The sequence below is a fragment of the Trichosurus vulpecula genome, chromosome 2 (genome assembly GCF_011100635.1).
Source record: "Trichosurus vulpecula isolate mTriVul1 chromosome 2, mTriVul1.pri, whole genome shotgun sequence".
NCBI classification, from domain to species: domain Eukaryota; kingdom Metazoa; phylum Chordata; class Mammalia; order Diprotodontia; family Phalangeridae; genus Trichosurus; species Trichosurus vulpecula.
Genome location: NC_050574.1, coordinates 114,131,680 through 114,152,205, shown reverse-complemented (window position 1 = coordinate 114,152,205; position 20,526 = coordinate 114,131,680).

Genomic DNA, 20,526 nt, shown 5'->3' with positions numbered 1-20,526 from the left:
TGGATAGAGATCTGGCTTCAGCACAAAGAAGCCCAAGTTACAGTATTACCCTTGATAAGTACAAGCTCTGGGTCCAAGTCACTTAAATTCTCAGTGTCCTAGGTAACCAACTCCCTAAGTCTCTAGACAACAGATTTCTCCATATGCAATGGTAGAGAAAGTTCCATATAAGAAAGAGCTTACCCAGATGATGTGAGAGGTTAGCACAAAAATGGGGATCATAATACAAAAGACCATCATATAGTGTTGTCAAGTGCAATGGATTGAGATGTGTTATTACTTTAAGACTTAAAAAATAAAGTCTTGTACTGATGGCTCTACAATGCACATTACTGTACTTCCTCTTGGTGATTTAATATTTACCTATGCTTGCATAAGCTAGAAACACAGCCTATCTCAATTATTATTTTCTTTAATAAGGATTTTCTCCACTCACTCAAGAGAAGAAGAAAAAAAAAACGCCTTGAAAGGAGCATTGGGGAACATGGTAGGAAACCAATAATTGCCCAAACATTAAATAAGTTTGCCTCTTTGCTAGACAGCAGCTGGCTTGAGTTGCCTTTCATTTTACTTTCCAGATTAGAAAGAAATGCTGCCAATGTTTCCTCTGTGGTGTAAGAGCCATCCTGGACTGTTTCCCAGTGTGAGAGATACTATTCCTGTCATCAAAGAGGGAAAAAGAACATTCAGTGGGTCGTACAATTAGGTCCAAACACTATACACCTCTCACGGTTCAGGGCATCCCTCTGCACAGAATGATGTTTTGTAATCATGGAGGTGTGTGTTTGTGGGGGTTCGTGGGTAGGGTTAGAAGCTCCATGCCTCTGCCCCGAATGTGGAGAAGTTGTCTGTTCTAGTTGAGCAGAAAGAAGAAAGAATTCTCCAATGAGACTGAGGAACCCTGGATTCTAATCCCTGCTTTGTCATTTTCATAGATCCAGAGCTGGTAAGAATCTAAGGACATATCCTCTCAACCCACATTTTTCATTTGAGAACCTGAGGCCCAAACAGGTGAAGCTGCTTTCCCAAGGTAACACCTGTCTCCAGTCCTATTGCCACTCATCTGTCAAATTTCTCTTCCTAAAGCACAAATCTCACCATGTCACCTCTCTATTTAATAAACTCTGTTGAATCTGTGTTACCTGTTGGATGAAATATAAAATCCTCTCTGGCTTTTAAAGCCCTTCCTAACCTGGCCTTTTCCAACCTCTCTAGTACTTTTAAATCTTATTCCCCTCTGTGTACTTCGTGATCCTGTGATATTGCCCCCCTTCCTGTTCCTCACACAAGTTTTTGTTGTTAAAGTGTTTCAGTCATGTCCAATTCCTTCTGAACCCATTGGGGGTTTTCTTGGCAAAGATACTGGAGAAGCTTCCCATTTTTTTTTTTCTGCAGCTCATTTTACAGAAAAGGAAACTGTGGCAAACTGTTAAATGACTTACTCAGGGTCACACAGCCGGTAAGTGTCTGAGGTCACATTTGAACTCAGGAAGATAAGTCTTTCTGACTCCAGGCCCAGCATTCTTTCCACTGCATGACCTAGTGGCCCCCTCCTCACACAAGACAATCCATCATCTCCTGACTCCAGGCATTTCTACTGGCTCTCCTCCATGCCGGGAATTCTCTCCATCCTCATCCATATTCTGGCTTCTCTGGCTTTCTTCAAGTTCCATCTAAAATCCCACTTTCTACAAGAAGCCTTTCCTGATCCCATGTAAGGTGAGTGTCTTTCTTTTGCTGATTATCTCCAATTTATCCCGTATATATCTTGTTTGTACATAGCTCTTTCCATAACAGATGGTGAGCTTTTAGAGAGCAAGGGTTTTGTTTGACTCTCTTTGCTTCTCTAGTACTTACCACAGTGGCCAACACAGAGTAGGCGATTAATAAGTGATTGTTGATTTGGCTTGACTTAAGATTACCATACATATCATATGAATGCAATTATTTGGATGTAGTACCTCCCTACCCTGTCCTTGAGGGCAGGGATGGTAGGTACTGTGTTTTACCTTTCTTTGTATCGCTAGAACTTAGAATAGTATATGACAGAGTGTAAACAATGAATGCTTAATAACTCTACTAATGAGGGTTCTCTGACAAATCCAGCATTCCTTTCAATACACCATTCTGTCTTTCTCTTCTTTGTCTCAAACTTGCTTTGTGACCTTGGGAACACTACTTAACATCTCTTTGCTTCAGTTTTCTCATCTGTAAAATGAGGTCTTTAGAATACACTGATTTTAATATTCATTAAGGACTTACTATGTACTGGACATTGTGCTGGGTGATGGGGATATAAATTCAAATCAGTTTAAAAAAATTGTCCTCATGGTTTTTATGTGTAAAACACTATGTTATCAATGGGATTATAAAACCAAAACCAAGAAAATGCCCCTGCTCTTAAGGATCCTCTATACCTATCCAAAAAGGTAAGATATAGGCCTTTATCTAAAGGAATGTATAACGATAGTATAATGGGGGTCTAGTGTATTCCCAGTGACCCAGATGACATCTGCATGTTGAGGACCAGAGGGAGAAGACTGAAAAATTGGTGCCTTTCCACATGGAAGACTCTAGGGAGCTGTTTCTAGTAGAATTGGGGGTGCCCTGGTTGAAAAATGCCTTGGAGAGACTGGAGCATGGGTAGACATTCTGTCACCTGTTCTGGTCACGCAATTGGGTGCTAAAGAAGAGAAGCTTTGGTTGGCTGGCGATTATCTAAAAAGGCCTGCCTTTTCCTATGGCTCAGCACTCTTAAAGGGATGTTGGCTATTAAGGAAGGGAATTGAACCTGTGACCTTGTGAATTGAAAAGGTGCAGATGTCTCGAAGTCCACCATTCCAGATTGAGGACTTCACATCATCAATGCATTGTTTTGACTGTTTTGATGTCACTGATGTACAAATATGGGCTCTCATGAAAGCTACTAGGGGTACAAAGAAGACCTGTCAGTCAAAGTGAGATTTCAGGCCTGATTTTATTTTTTCCCATCTGATGTGAAGATTCCATGTGTAAGACCCCCATTATGGGGGAAAATATGACCTACACAAATGGTTGTGATTTAATGAGATAATACTTATTTAAAAAAAAGTTCTTAGCATAGTGTCTGGGACACAGGAACTATACAAATGTTATTACCTCATTTAAAAGTCAGTAAAGTACCAATGGGTAGCTAGATAGCTCAGCAGATATCCAGCCTCAGACTCAATAAGAGTCTGTGTGACCTTAGGCAAGTCACTTAATGCTGTTTGCCTTAATCTGCTGGAGAAGGAAATGGCAAACCACTCTAGTGTCTTTGCCAAGAAAACCCCATGGACCATGTGGTTTGAATATATTTGTTTGCATTTAGTCTTACCCATTAGAATCATATGAGCTCCTGGAGCATGAGGGTTATCTTTTTGCTTTTTTTTTTTTTATCCTCAGCCCTTAGCATGCTGCCTGTGATGAGGGCACAGTCTCTGGAAACGCCTTGAACCCTTGAACTCTCCTTGAATCTTCCCCACTTGATCTGGCCTTGGCCTGAGGCTATAACCATTAAGCCCAAATGCCTACCTTGCCCAGTCCTCTATTGTCCAGCTGTTTCCCACCCTTAATCCTGTTTCCCATCCTTAATCCTGATCAAAATATCTATACCCTAGCTCTGTTACCCTAGCCCTTTATGGTCTGTCATTTTCCATATAGCCTTCAGCTATTTCCCCCACCCTGGAGTCTAACCTCATCCCAGTCCCTTCAAGCTCCTCCTTAGACTCCTCCTTAAGTCCCTCCCTAGACCCCTCCTCTGGTCACCCCAGACCACCCCTCAATCCCTCCCACAACTCCCTACCTATCATCATTTTTACTTTAACCTCTTCAATACCTCACGGTCTTAAAGAAGGGAACTTCAGATAGGGCAGACCCCAGTTGCTCAGCTACTATGGGATGACTGTCATCTCTCCTTGATCTCCTTCAGAGTTCCAAAAACTCCCATTCATATTATGAAAACTGGAGGGTGGAGCCAAGATGAAGGAGCAAAAGCAGGGACTCACCTGAGCTCCCCCACCAAACTCTTTCAAAAACCTTTAAAAAGTGACTTCGCACAAATTCTGGAGTAGCAGAACCCACAAAGAGACCGAGTGAGGCAGATTTCCAGCCTAACATGATCTGGAATATCAACAGGAAGGGTGTGTTGCACTCCACTGAGAGAGAAAGGCAGTATAGTACAGGTTGTATCAGCACAGACTCGGACTCAGCAAAACTGGAGCAGACCCGGGGGAACTGAATCACTGGTAACAGTGGTGGTTTCCAGACTTCTCAACCCACAGACACCAGAGACAACTTAGAAGGTCAGTGGGAGGGGTCTGTCTAAACTGGGTAAGAGAGAAGCACAGTCCAGCACAGGGATTGCCAACCCCCCCCCTCCCCCCCCCCCCCCATCTGCAGCAAACCAGGAGCAGGCCTTGGGAGTGACTGAATTGGCAGCAGCTGCTCCTGGAGCTACCAGCCCACAGACAGGAATGTGTGAAAGTCATGTATTTCTACTTCTGGGAGCCGAGATGGCAGAGTAAGAAGTTGCTCTCACTCTCCCTTATTGACCTTCAAAAACCCAGAGACTGTTGCCCGAAGAAAAATCCTGAAATAGTGGAGCCAGCAGAAAGACAAGGTACAGCAATCTTTTAGCTCAGGAGGCTAGGGGGATTAAGGGAAAGGTCCCTCTTGCTGTGACTGAAGGAGACCAGTACAGGATGGGAGGCACCCCAGCAAGCCAATGGCAAGCCTTACATCAGCAAACCAATGAGAGATCCTGAGCCCCAGGATGCTGGAGCAGCCAAAAGCCAACACCAGGCTCACACCAGCCACCACCTCCAACTCCAGTTCAGCTACCAGCCTCCAGCACCTGAGGTCCCAGCACACAAAACCAGTAATCAGGCCCCTAGTCCCAAGCACAAGAAGCCTGGGACAGTCCCCTGTGTGCCCCAGAAGCAGAGGTTAGCTTTAAAAGCCAGGAAAAAGGCAAATAACATGAGCAAAAAGCAACAAAGAAAAACAATAACCATAGAGGAATATTATGTTGACAGGGAATATCAAAACACAAATTCAGGAGAGGACAATATTATCAATATACCCACATCCAAAACCTCAAAGGGGAATATAAACTGATCTCAAGCCCAAAAAGCCTTCTTGGAAGAGCTTGAGAAGGATTTTAAAAGTCATATTATGAAAACCTCTTCCTTTCTCTCCTAGGATGATCTCGTAATAGTTTCTTCTATTCCCCAAGTGGGAAAACCTACAAATCCCAGAGGTTTTTGTGACCAGCCAAATCTTTGCCAAACGTTCATATATCTCTCTTTGTCTCTGTCTCTATCTCTTCCCCTTCCCCCTCCCACACATACCCTTTCCCTCTTGCTCCTCTTATGTGTTGTCTTCTCTCATTAGAATGTAAGGAGCTGGAGGACAGGGACTTCCATGCTTGTTTATATTTTCTTATCCTCACCACTTAGCATGGTTCCTGGCACATAATAAACCCTTAATTAATGTTACACTTATCTATCTATCTTTCTAGGAATCTGCTTACCTGCAGACCTAGCTTATAACTTACTTTTTTGACCTTGGTGAAGTCAATTAAAAACTTTCTGAGTTTTCTCAGGTGACAAATGAAGAAATTAGATTAGATCATGTGGTTAGAATTAGGAGTTTGTCATTTTACTTTGTATGCATTAAGTAAAAAGGACATGAAATCTCATCCACTCATTTTGCATAGGAGGGAAGTCAGTCTTAGTGAGCTTAAATTACTTTTGTATAGCCACTAAATATGAGGTATGAGGTAAAATTTGAACTTGGATCTTCAAAACTCCATGTCTATCTTTCCTATGCCATGCTACCTATCTCAGATAAGACTTTCTAGCCCCAAAATTATGTCTTCTGACTTTGTTTTCCAAAGTATTCCACTGCCTTACCAGCCTTTGGTTCTATAAATAAATTATTCTCACTTTCAGGGATGAGGAGAGTGAGTTCATGGCTCATACTAAAGTTGAAGAAAAGATGTCCATGGCCTCCCAGTAGAAATTTGAAAAATTCTTTCTAGGCTTCAACAATGTGCAGACAGTGAAGTCATTACATAGCTGGGCTTTTTTAAAGGAGGTGGCTGAAAGGTATGTGAATAATGAAAATTCACCCTTCGAAATTGTGAAAAGCAAAAAGAACTAAAATAAATGGAAGCATTGTAGGAAAAGAGAAACAAGAGAAAAATCATCCTCTTTCATAGCTAACTAATAGGCTATCGTGCCACGTACCAGCGAGATTTACATACTTTTTTAGTTTGTAAGGAAGGGAGACTTTCTTAGGTGAATATCTAAATACTTGTGTGTGATTCATTATTTGTTCATTCCACCTGTTCTACTGATGTTCTCAAAATTTTTTTAAACTAATATTTGCTAATTCTTCTGATTAATAAACGTCTTGCTTATTGGGTAGGTGTTCAATACCAGCCACTGGCTCCCAAGAATCAGAGTATAGTATTGCTTTGAATTCTCTGAAGCCACAATAAAAAGAAAATCTTGAGAGGTTGAGGAATTTATATCCATTATAAAGAAAGGAAAACTCCCAGAAAGCAAGGATTCAAAAAACATTTCACTGACTTCTAAGGCATAGTGGGGAAATTTCCTTTTCTCTGTCCATTCTTTTCTAGAGGGAGAGGTAGGTTAGGTTCATACTGTTTGGAGTCAGGAGATGGACTGGATGGTCATTCTGATGGGGTATAGGCCCTGGAATCCCTCTCCCCCTAACCCCACCTTGAACTTGCCCCTGAACTCTCCTTGAATTTTTCCATTTGGTCAAGTTTCTGGCATTTACCTGAGACATTGACCTATCCCACTCAACTGGCCTTTCATTGTAGCCTATGCCCAGTCTCCCAATCCTCTTTTACCCCTACCTAGCCCAGACTTCCACTGTCTGTTACCTCTGGATATCCCCAGCTAACTCTCGCCCTTGATCCTATCTAGCCCCATTCTCCCTTGGCCACATGGTTCAGGTCCCTGGCATTCCTAGCTGTTCTGTTACCTCCCAGTCACCCCAGACTGCTTGGCCACTCCTAGATCCTTCCCATAGTCTTTCTGTATATAAGACACATCTTGCCTCCATTAAGGTGTTCAGATTCCTTAAGAGTATAGCCAATGGTTCAGATTCAGTTTGGCCAATATTGCAGATTTTTAGACTCATACCCATCTTCTACTGGTATTCTAATAAACCTTGTCTTTGGCTGAAAGAAGGCTTGGGTCAAATTCATTCAGGCAGGACCTGTGTGTTGCTATTTTTAGGTCCTAGCACCCCTAAACCTCAACAACTCTGTAGAAAGAAGTGTTTTCATGCTCAGTTCCAAATTTGATCAGAAACTGACTTTTTCAAAGGTCCCAGATAAAGATATCCTACCTCACTCATCTGGGAAAAGGCTCTTTGCTACCTTGATCTCCTGACTACCTGTTTTCCTCAGGTTTCATTTTGGCTTTGTCAAAGATTTCCTTGCTTCTTTGCGTATAGATGTGAAGCCAATCAGATCTGGAGATGCTGGGGTTGGGAGGGCAGTGTGAGACTGACCTGGGGACAGTCTTCATCCTTGCTCCTTTCTGACCAATACATTTTTTATTCTATGTTCACCGCACCCAAACAAAAAAGACCGAAAGTTCCTGTTCTCCTAGGAACACATGGGTCTCCCAGAACATGAATCTGATGTCTTGGGAATTCTAAGAAATAATAAATAATTCATTCACTGGCTAAAGTGGGACAGGGTATTGAGACAATCTAAGTGGCAGAGCTTCTGAAGTTCCTCAGCCCTCCTCAAGCTTATGACTACCAAGTGGTGATGACAACTATTATTTACACAGTACTGAGGCCTTGGAAGAAACTTAACTCAGAAAGGCCAAGGTCATCCACTTCAGTCTTACCCTTTGTCCTGCCACGGATGGCTGGTAACTTTGTGCAGCTCTGCCTCACTTAAATCCAATTCATGAGCAAATCAAGACCTCACCCTGGTGAGGTGATGTCATTGGTCCTCTTTGGGAAAGAAGGAACACAGCAACAGTTGTGAAGTTTATAATGACCTGGTCAAACAAAATCACAGGGCTTCCTAGTTGTAGTAATTGGCCCAAGTTGTCACATTTCATAGATACTCAGGTTAAATGATTTCCCTGACATCATTCAGCTTGGGAAAAACAAACAAAAGAAAAATAGGTGGGAGATTCCACACACCTCTCTTCTTACTCCCAATCTTTTTTTTAAGTAGATTTTATTGATATTATTGTTTTATATCTCCTACCTTTCTCCCTTCATTTTTCCTCTTCCCCGTTCCCAGAGAATCTTCATTTATAAGAAAGAATCAAAATAAAGATGAACAAAAAGAAATAGCAAAACCAATCATCACATTGAAAAAAAAATCTGAATTTCTATGCAATGTTGTTCACACATGAATCCACAGGAAGAGAGGAAGAAAGGAAACAAGCATTTATCAAATGCCTACCATGTGCCACACTTTGTGCTAAGTGCTTTAAAAATTATTATTTCATTTTATCCCACAACAGTACTAGGAGGTAGGTGCTCTTATTGGAGTGCAGACTCTGGGAGCCCCCTTGATCTCCCCTTGAATTTCCCACAAGATGAGGTACTTGCCTAAGGCCATAGGCCTTTCATTATAGCTAGGCCCAATCTCTGTTACCCTTAAACTAGCCTAGCCCTCCATTGTCAGTCATCTCTAGGTAGCCTTCAGCTATTTCCCACCCTTAATCCCATTCTCTTGGCTCCTGGAATCTGAGGTCTAGTCACCCCAGTCCTATCAAGATCCTACTTAGACTCCTCCTCAAGATCCTCCTTAAACCCCTCCTCCCATCTTCCCAGAACCACCCCTAGAGTCTTTCTGTATTTAAACTCGTTCTTGCCTCCATGAAGGTGCTCAAATTCAATCTAGTTTGACTCAGTCTGGATCAGATTGTTTTGGCCAGTTTGTCAATACAAGCGTTACAAATACTCAGACTACTTAAGAGTCCATCCACTATGGCGAATCTTTAATAAACTTTGTTTTTCTTTGGCTGTAAGAAGGCTTGGGTCGAATACACTCGGCAGGACCTGGCATGTCGGTATTTTGGGGTCCTGAGCACCCCTAAAACCTCAACATTTGTTCCCTGATGCCGAAACTTGAACATTATTATCCACATTTTACAATCAAGGAAACTGAGGCAGAGGTTAGGTGACCAAGGTCACCCTTCTAGAAAGCGTTTGAGGCAAGATTTAAAGTTCAGTCTTCCTTCCTGCCCTAGCACTTGGTCTACTGCCCCATCAACTGCCCTGGGCAGAAGTGACTGACTCGAAACCTTAGACTATTGCCACTACATCATACTGGGACCTGCACTATATGACTGTGAGCCTAACGTAATGCTCTTAAACAATGCAGACCTCCTGATTTCGTGTCCAAGGCTCTTTATCCTCTGTACCATGCTACTTGGATTTAAAGAAAATGAAGTAAAGGAAATCAATGAAAAGTAAAGCCTACAAATTTTAAAATGAAATTAGAGTTCATAAAGAACGAGGCCTGTCCACTTCTAAGGTCAATGAAAATGTTCAGGAGTCACCTTTAGAATCAATATACAAAAAATTCTCGACTTATCCCCTCATGATCTTAAATCAGTTTTCTCCTTCCCTCACCCCCATTCACCAAGTCAGCAAGCTTTGATTAATGACTAGGTGGTTCAGTAGATAAAGCTTTGGTAGTCAGGAAGACTCATCTTCCTGAGTTCAAATCCAGCCTCAGACACTTCTTTGCCATGTAACTGTATGCTTCAGTTCTTCAGTTCAGTTCTCATCTGTAAAATGAGCTAAAGCTGGAAATGACAAACCACTCCAGTGTCTTCGTCAAGAAAACCTCAAACGGGGTCACAGACAGTTAGACTCGACTGAAAATGACTAAACAACAACGTCTCCATCCCTGTGCAAAGTGCTGAGGGTGTAAACAAAGGTGAATCAGCACCTTCCCTCAGGGAGCTCACAATCTAACATGAGAGACAACATGCAAACTACTATATTAAAGAAAAGCTACACACGGAACAAATCTTAGAGGGAAGGAAACAATATAACATGTTTCAAATGATATGAAACAAAATGAAACAAAATCAGTGTATTTACTTATATTGTCACAACAGTGTTTCCCTCTATTCTCACTGCAAATATATAAGATTTTTAGCAACAGCAGACATGGAATTAGTATCCTTGAACACATAGACCTTATATAAGCATTGCAGTTAGACAAGGGGGAGGACCCAGATTGTGATGGTGAACAATTCCATCTGATTTGCAGTTAAACTTCTGATGGGAGTTGTCTTAGGCTCCTCAATGCAGTACTTATTTGGTTTCACTTTTCATCTCTTCACTTACTACAGTATTTTACATATAGGAAGTATGTCATAAATGTTTTACATATATATGTATGTATATCATTCATTCATTCATAGATAGGAACCTGACAGATTGATCTAATCAACAAACATTTAATGGATAGAGTTCTGGGCCTAGAGTCAGGAAGACTCATCTTCTTGAGTTCAAATCTGGCCTCACGTATTAGCTGTATGCCCCCATTTGCCTCTGTTTCCTCATCTGCAAAATGAGCTGGAGAATGAAATGGCAAACCGCTCCAGATTTTTGGCAAGAAAACTCCAAATGAGGTCACAAAGAGTCAGACAACACTGAACAACAACAACTTTGTCAAGTATCGAGGAATTTACAAAGTTATACAGGACTAGGTCCTCCTGTAAAAGATCTTAGTGTCTTGTTAGTGAGATAAAGCAAGGACAAAGGAAAAACATGAAAATGTTAATGTCATGAATGAAGAGACATCTAAAGTTCTGTGAGGTGAGATGAAAGAAAAATGAGGAGTTATTAGTATGGGATTCCCTTCTCTGCCCCCACTCCCAAGTGGAAACATTGTTTCTGTGAGGCAATAGATCCTGAATTCCAAGAAACTAATTCATGAATCTACTTTGGGAACTTATGGGCTAACACCGCCGGTACAGATTTTAGCTCTGGAAAAACCAGGTGACTTCTGTACATCCCCTCCCCCTCCCAACAATCCCTTTGTAAAGATAGATAGAGGGAAGGAAAATATGCATACATACATACACACATACACACATATCTATGTGTATATGTGCGCATCTTTCATAACGGAGCGTTATGGATGTATGTGTGTGTATGTATATACACATCTTTCATAAGGGAGGATTAGGGAGGTTGGTATACATGGTAACCAAATATACACATTTGTGTGTATATGCATACATGTATATATTCATAAATTACATATAATTATATGATAAAGAATGAAATAATTACATGATAAAGAGTGAACCTATGATTTAAGTGCTAAAGGGGTGTCCCAAATAAGGAAACTCCCTCTAATAATTTAGGTCATATACTTTTTGACTAAACACACCTTTCCCACTGATCATACTTGGCTAAGAATAATGGAGAGTTGTCTTGTTTTCTTTCATTTTGCTTTTTGAGAAGTTTCTAGAAGGAAATTTCCCAGCTTATAATAGAGTTCTCAAGAAAAGAAATGTGCTGAGGGTTCAAAAACTTCATGATGCTTTTCTATTTGGGAAGTTAAACTCTATTTGTCCCATAGTTGGTATTTTTTTATTCAGTTTAGGTGCTATGATGCTCCCCCTTTCAGAGAGGGACAGACAGACAGAGAGACAGAAACAGATAAAGAAGAAGAGAAAGACAGACACACAGAGACAGAGAGACAGAAACAAAGAGACAGAGAGCAAGCGAGCTTTTGGATGACCTCAGAAACAAACATTTCACTTGGGAAATATTATTGTTCCAAAGGCTAACAGTGACAAAAATAATTTTCTTCCTAGAATAAATAGAAGGTACACTATAAGGTTGGACTCTTTGGCCTAGAAAGCAGCATGTATGAGGCTCTAGGAGAGATGCTAAGAGGTTTTCTAAAATAGAGATTTTTTTTTCTGTTCAACTACTTCTGTGTCATAACCATCTGTGTAATCACAATCTATTGAAGTGGAAGAGAACTTGGACACCATTTAATCTAGCCCTTTTCTTTTATGTGAGGAAATTGAGGCCCAGAGAGTAAGACTGGGACCATAACATCTAGTTCAACTTGCTGGTCAGAAAGTTCCCTAAGAACAGAGGCTGTTGTTCTACCATTGTATTCCCTGAACCCTACACAGTATTTTGCATGTAGTAGTTTCTTAATAATTATGTGTAACATTTCTTAATATTATTGTTTGTATTATAAAAATAAATGTTGAAACATTAAAGACTAATGGGCTTAAGTGAAGTCAATACAACATCTTAGAATTAAATTATGGCCGACTCATATTTTCAGATGGGCATATCTTCCGTAATTATTCAAAAGTTCATTGACCTTATTAAAAAGTTCTTCTTTCCAATTAGGGCTGTACAAAAGAAGAGTGGTATGCTTTGGGAGTCAGTAAGTTTCCCATCAATAAAACATTTCTTTTGTTGGCTTTCTAAAAGAAGCACGATGACCAGAATAAAAGAAGCTCAACACTGAAGGTTACTTACACCCTCTGGACCAAACGGAATCTGAACAGTTACTACCAATGATGCCACCCAACACCTCACCCTCCCCCCCCCAAAAAAGCTATGTAGTCTAGACTTAAAGACGTCTAATAAGGAGAATCTTACCAGCTCCCAAGAAAGCCTGATCTTCTTTAGTACTCTCTGGTTATTAGAAAGTTTTCCCAATATCTAACCTAACTGCCTCTCTGTCACTTCTACCTATGGCCCCTAATTCAATGCTCTGGGTTTGAGCAGGGTAACTTTAATCCTCTGTCCCATGATGACCCTTCAAATAGCTGAAGGCACCTGTTATCTGTGTTTCCCACAAACCTCTTTCATTTTTCTCTTCATCAGGCTAAATTCTTGAACTGACATGGTCTGGAGCAAGAACTCGATCTTTTGAATGTAACTGGGAACCCTGGTAGTGTGGGAAAGCCAATGGATCAGTCCTCAGAATCAGTTTTTTAAATAATTGAAAGAAATACAAATTTTGTTAGAGGTTACTAAAAATAAAGATGCAATTTTTTTTCCCTATCCAAATTCACTCAACCCAGGTGAAGAATCCCTAGTCTGGATGCTCAAGATCATCCTATTTGCCTTCATCTGAAAACTGCAGTTTGGGAATTCTCTCCTCCTATTGTGGCACCATAACCCAACTCATTAACTCAGTAATATTCATAATCTTATTCTGGTGGAGTCCAGAAGGACTTCCTTGTTTGGGCACTACATAGCCTAAAATTTCATTAGTTCTTTTGACTCTTATGTTATACTCTTTCCTCATATTGAATTTATAGAACAATTGTTTTCTAAGGGGATTAGACCTTTCTGCTGAGTGCAAGAGGTCAGAACTACAAACAACTGAAAGAAAGTACAAAGGTGAATTTAAGCTTGATGTAGGGCTACAAGTCAAGGATGGAGTGGGGTAGGGGGAAGGGGTCTCTTAAGATTAAAACTATCTCAAATGGAATGAGTGAATTTGCTAAGAAGTGGCTATCCCTCACCGAAGGTCTTTGAGCAATGCTATATCAGACTTAAAGAACATTTCTTTTCAGGTATCAGGTATAAGTGGGACTAGATAACCTCTTATATTCCTTGCAAACAAGAGATCTATGATTTTGTGATCTGCAAAACTTAGTAGTCAGAGATATTGTGTGAACCAGGGCAAGTCACCTAATGTCTGTCTCCCTCAGGTTCCTAATCTGTAAAAAGGGAATGACTAACAGCACCTCCCTTGAAGGGTTGTTGGGAGGAAAAATAAAGAAAGGAAGGAGGGAAGGAATCCCATGTTTATTAAGTGACTTCTGTGTCTGGGAATGTGATAAGCAATTTATAAATAGTATTTCATTCACTCCTCACAATAACCCTACGAGGTAGGTGCTATTATTATCCCTGTTTCTCAGTAGAAGAAACTAATGCAGATAAAGGTTTAGTGGCTTGCCTAGAATCACACAGCTAGTAAATGGTTGAGGCTTGATTTGAACTCAAATCTTCTTGACACAGCATTCTTTCTACTGGGAAACCTAGCTGCTTCTAAAATCAGATATTTGTAAAACACATTGTATACTTGTTTTCAGTCATTTCAGACTCCGTGACACCATTTAGGGTTTTCTTGGCGGAGATACTGGAGTGGTTTGTCATTTCTTTCTCTAGCTCATTTTAAAGTTGAGGAAACTGAGGCAAACAGGGTTAAGTGACTTGCCCAGAGTCATACAACTAGTAAATGTCTGAGGCCAGATTTGAACTCAGGGAGATGAGTCTTCCTGATTCTAGGCCCGATACTCTATCCACTGTACCAAAACCTTCAAGAGCTATATAAATCCTAGCTAGTTATGCTATAGGAAGTTAGAAAGGAGATTCTTTTTTACATAATTCTTGAGTTGGCCAAAGTTCTTTCTAGCTAAGATTCAGAAGTTTGTAATTAGTCAAAGGTCACAAATAGGAATATCTTTCTGAACCATTTATCTCCCTTCACTTTGCTTAGTCAAAAGAAGTAAAGGAAAATGATCATAACACGTTTCATGAAAAAAAATTTAACTGAGGATCATGCCAGGGGATATAAGCAAACTGCTCCAGAACTCTACCAATGCCTTCTGGATACTGTTAGACAAAACATGGGGACTTTGGGAGAATATAGCACCCTCCTGAATGCCAATGCCATCTCACTGCTGTGACAGCCTCCACTAGGCAGCTGCTCACAAAGAGGCATCAAGCCCTGCATGTCAAAATCGATTGACATTCCATTCTTTAAATGCAAATAAGTGTCTACCGTCATGTGAGGCGCAGGTTGAACAGCCCATATTGTTATGATGGAGCTGTCAAGGCCCATATGCAAAAACTGGCCCTTTTACAAAATGGCAGGCAGCACCTGCCTCTCTCCTGAAGAAGCCTGATTCAGGGCTGAAAAAAACAATGACGTCTAATAAAGTAAGATGTTTATCAGTTTCAGTCCTTACTTCCATACTTCAAGGATCTGTGACTTCCTTGCTATGTGTCTTCCTTCCAAAGTGGCTCAATCTCTCTACACCATGAGAGATAATGTTTGTTAGTTGATGTGGCTCAAACAATTCTCTAACCATTTGGCCAGCCTTCCAGTGATGAGGCTGTTCATACTTAGTTAAGCTGGGCCATTGGGGATGGGGAAGATACCCAGTATAAGCTCCTTGAAGGAAGAGATTAACTGTCTTTTTTCTTTGTTTCTCCAATGCCAAGCACAATGCATGGCCACAGAAAATGTTTAATAAGTTCACTTATGAATTTCTTGATTAGTGTTAACAGGCCCATACTCAAGTCTTTACTGCATGGCAGGTTCTTTCAGAATTAGTGCTCTATTATCTCAGCCCATTAACCCAATGAGTTAGGTCTTATTATCTCCATTTTACAAAATAGGAAACAAAGATTCAGAAATGACTCGTAACTTTCCCCCTAAGTAATAGATACTAGTTTGGAATTCAAATCTTCTGACTCTTAATCATTTCCATGTCATGATGAGACATCATAAGAAGTTTTAAGTGATGGTTGAGTTTAACTTTTCTTTTTAAATAACATAATTAAAAGTTGCTGATTTTTTAGTCCATTAAAGGTTTATTGCAATGCTTTATTTTCAAATCTTGTCTATTAGCTCCATAAAACAGAATTAAATTAACATGTTACATATGTCTATCTTTGATGAATCCTTAATCTTGTTTATTTCTTTCCATCAGTGAACATTTGTAGTATGAAGGCAGAATTTATAATTTCAAAAAGGATCATATATATGTCTGAAAGGTTCGGAATCACCGGATATAAGGAATTCTCAAAGCAGGAGGCAGAAGAATCAAAGCATATATTTAGGCTCCACAGTAACCAAGCCGTAAACCAGTATCCCCATTCTGATATTTTGATCAAAAGCTTCCAGGCCCAATAAGTCCGCCTCACAACAGTAACCAGGAGGCCACAGAGAAGCATGATGGTATAAAGCAAAATCATATACATGCTTCCCCTCTATGGTAAAAAGATTACCCACTGGCCTCAAGTCCTTGTTCAGCACTCCTCAATCCACACGTAGGTCAGCTCTGCTACTGGCAGCTCCTGCTTCAGCTTCGGCTGTAGCTATCTCTGGCTCCAATGGAAGCTGTTTTTAGCCATTCGGCTAGCAGCTTCTGCGGGGGTGTAAGGTACGCCGGGGAAAGCACAGGTTCTTTCGATCTGCTTAAGCAAGGTGAAGGGGTTGACCAGGAAAGCACAGGTTCTTTTGATCTGCTTAATCAAGGGTAGCAAGGTGAAGGGGCTGACAAGCTTACTCCAATCCAACATACAGACAGCATTCAGTTACTTCAGGGGAAAAAGCCAAACTATTCAAGGGTACTTGTTGACTAAGTGTTAAGGAGCCCATTTTTGGTTACCAACACAATATTACAATACCACCCTATTACCCATTTTTTCCCTCCTGTTAATTGTCCACAATTTTTTATAAATCCTCTATCACGCATCTAATAGAATGCACTAGCAGTATCCCTGTAGTTCTTTTTAATATTTCATAGATAATGGTACCATTGGAGTAATTGTAAAGTGAATTATGCTGTATACCTAGCCCACTTTCTCTTCTGGTCATATATATCCTTGATAATGTGATATTCCTAATAGACTAAATACTTACTTATATTCACTATATACCTTCTCATTGCCTTTTGAAATGCATGCAGTTGTGCTTTTTCTGAGACTGCAATGTTCTATGAATTGTGGTCAATGTGGAATCCCTGAGATAATAAGGTAAGAGATACATACTGAACTTGTGATTTCACTGATATAGAGACATCCTCTAAAGAGAACACTCCCTCTACCAATGCACCTAGGCACCCTTTCGTCCACTTATTGTCTTAGAGAATTTCCTACAATTACTTGTCCAGTGTCACATAGCCAGTAGGGATTAGAGGCAGGTCTTAACCACAGATCTTCATTATACCTATGCCAGACCTCTACCCATTAAATTATGATGCCCCTGCCATCTCTTGGACAATAATCTTGTTCCTAGGTTTAGCTTTTGTAGCAGCAAAAAGCTTATGACCAAAAGATGAAAGGATTATATGTCTAGAGATGGAAGAGGACCTCAGAAGCTATCTAATACAACTCCCTCCTTTTAGGGAAAAGGAAGTTGAGGCTCAGAGCAGTTAAGAGACTTGCCCAAGGTCACAAGGTAATATTAGATGCGGAATTTGGACACTCCAGTTCGAGAGGTAGCATTATTGCCATTATCTTTCCAAGCTGGATCACTAAAATGACACTTGATTTTTTAAATGAGCACTTTAATTTTTACCCCCTTAACTTTGTTCTTGATCATATGGGATAATATGTGCAAAGAAATATGGTTTCATTGGCATGAGGGTATATGTGTCTGGAAATCCTCTGAAATGATGAATCCCAACACTTTCACCTGTAATTTAAAGACTCATAGAGCTATCTGGGGTATTGAGAAGATAAATGACTTCCCTATGTCATTGTCATGTCAAGTGTGAACCATATGGCTAGTGGAGAAGACTTGAACCCAGGTTTTCTTGACTCAAAAGCCAAAACACTCAAGCTACTTCATCACATTGTCTCTCTCAAGTTTATGGTAAGAAATTATAGCTGAAATTGACATTATACTTTATTTTACAAAGCATGTGTGTATGTGAGCTATATTCCCTTCACATAATTTACACACATATATATGTATATGTGAGTACAAAAATATATACCTGTGTATACAAGCATACATACATACGAATGTATGTGTTTGTTTCTTCTAACAACCCAGTTAGGTAGGTAGGGAAGTCGTTACTACCTCTATTTTACAGAATAAAAAACTAGAGATCTGACATAGGCAACGATTTGGCCAGCCAAATAATAGATTTTGAATTTGAACTCACATCTTTTTACTCAGAATATGACGCTTTTGCCAGAGTACTATATTCATCTCATTATTAAACCTGCAGTTCAATTTTTCTCTGCCCCAGGGCAGATGTCTTCTGGTAATTTGCATTTGAAAATAGATTTTTTTTTTTTTGTATAGATCCTGAAGTCTGGGTTAGAGTAATAAGGTAGGAGTAAGTGCTTTTGGAGCCTGGATAGAAATGAAGGAGGTGTTTTAACACTATAAATACCTTTTCTAATATTCTTCCCAAAGACTTATATGAACTGATGCAAAGTGAAGTAAACTGAACTAGGAAAGCAATAAAACACACTGATGGCCACAATGTAAAGGAAAGAAGAGTGAACCAATAGAAACTCAATGTTGGGAAGTTATTATGACCAAGCTTGAACCCAAAGAAAAGAAATGAGAAGACATATTCCCCTAACTTTTTGCAAAGTTTGGATCTTGAGATATGGAAAATTGAATATTATGTCATTTTTTTGGTTTTATTTTTGCCGAACTCTTTTTTTCCTCCAATTTTATTTATTTATCTTTTAAGGAACAACTCTCCAGCAGGGGGAGGTACTATATGTTGGGAAATGTATGTGATATAAAAAAAATATATACATGTAAATATCATTTATATAATAAGTATATAATGTACAGTACATATGTACATACAGATAAATATACATATGTGCATAAAACATATATACATTTTACATGTATACATGCATACTTGCAAGCATATGCACACGTGTATGTGTATATACGTATATATACATATATGCGTATATATGTATATACATATATACATGTGTACACACACACACACACACACACACACGACTCAGCAATACCCTCTACCCCTCTGATTGGCTAGATGGTAGAGCAAAAATTCTGTCCATCCTATTCCTCCTCAGGCTACCATTTAAAGATAGTTACTATGTTTAATTTTCTTCCACCTGCTCTTCTTTGACTTAACTCCAACATTCCCAGGAACCCCCTCCTCTACTCTTTTTAGTTTTTATTTTCCTTTAGGTGATCTTCTTGGTTTAGACTCTAGGAACATCATAACTCCCCCAGGGATAAGGTCATTACCTTAAATCTTATGATGCAGATTAACTCGGTTTTGATACTCAACATGGTCTCAACTCCTTTAGTTGCCTCTCCCCACTGCTTGAAGGGCTGGGGGGGTGGGGCGGGTAGAGCAATAAAGTCTTCTAAAAGCCTTTCTTTGTACAGGGCTCAGAACTTTCCAGGTGACTCCATTTCTCATCAGCAATTCTGCTTGTTTTTTAATTCAAGAATTCCATTTGCCTATACCTGGTATCCCCAGATATTACACCCTTTCACCTTTTTGTGTATTGACTTCCCCCATTAGATTGTAAGCTCCTTGAGGACTGTCTTTCTCTGGCATGTCTCTCCAGTGCACAGTACCTGTCATATATAATTAATGATTAATAATTGTTTATCAACTGCCTAATATATGTTTATGTGTGTATATGCACATATAAACAAATATTCTTTCCAAATATTCAAATCATTAATATTATACTAGGGAGATTCTTTACACTATAACTGTAAAAATTTTAAAATATCTATATGGTTTCAACCTTTTAACGAGTTTATGAATCTAATATCTGCCTACATTCAAAGAACTGACCTCAGTCCCGTTATAATGATAAAATAATAGCTAAGAACTAATTGACTTGAGTACTGATATTTAACCTATGGCTTCACATTAATCATTATAACGGCTATTAAAATTGCCTATGCTTTCTGTTTAAACTGGGAGAGACAGGATAGCTATTTTTAAATATCTGAAAGACTATTACTCAAAGAAAAATTAGACTTGTTCCATTTGGACTCAGAGGATTAAACTAGGAGCAATGAATGGGAGGTTCATGGAAAAGTTTCCCAATAATTAGAGAGCCAGGGGTATGTTAAAACTAGCTAAAACCACTACTGAGAGCCAATTGCTAAATTTTCAATGTGAGCTTATACATGATGGAACATAGAAAATGCTACAAATCAGCACTTGGCTTACTGTTTTGTTGATTGTCTAGACACAAGAAAGTGATATAGAAAATGTTAATAATGCAGATTAAACTTTAAAATATGTTGCTTTTTTAAGAGCTGATTTTTAAACACTAGAACATTCTTGGGAAGAAAGTTATGCAAAAGTGGAGTTGATTTCCTTGGAAAATGGTGTGTACTTCAAATGAGAGGTCCTTGAGAAAAAGCTGGATGACCAATTAATTGTCAGATATATTGTCAGGTTGCTGAGATTCTTTCCAACTATGAAATTAAATGACTTTGAGGACCTTATGTGTAGTCTACTTGGAGAGCAATCAGATGCTAATGTGCAAAAGTCCCAAAATTCAAGAAACATTTATGAACCATGTACTATGTCCCAAATCCTAATGCTATATTAAGTAAAGATAGGAACACCTTTATACAACACTTCTGTTTTCCTCACAGTTATCCTGAGAGATAGGACTTGTCCATATTAACCTCCTTTTAAAGAGCAGGGCACTGGATTTTGAGTGATAGAGGGTTTTGTCTAAAGTCACTTGGGTTCAAAGTAGGAAAGT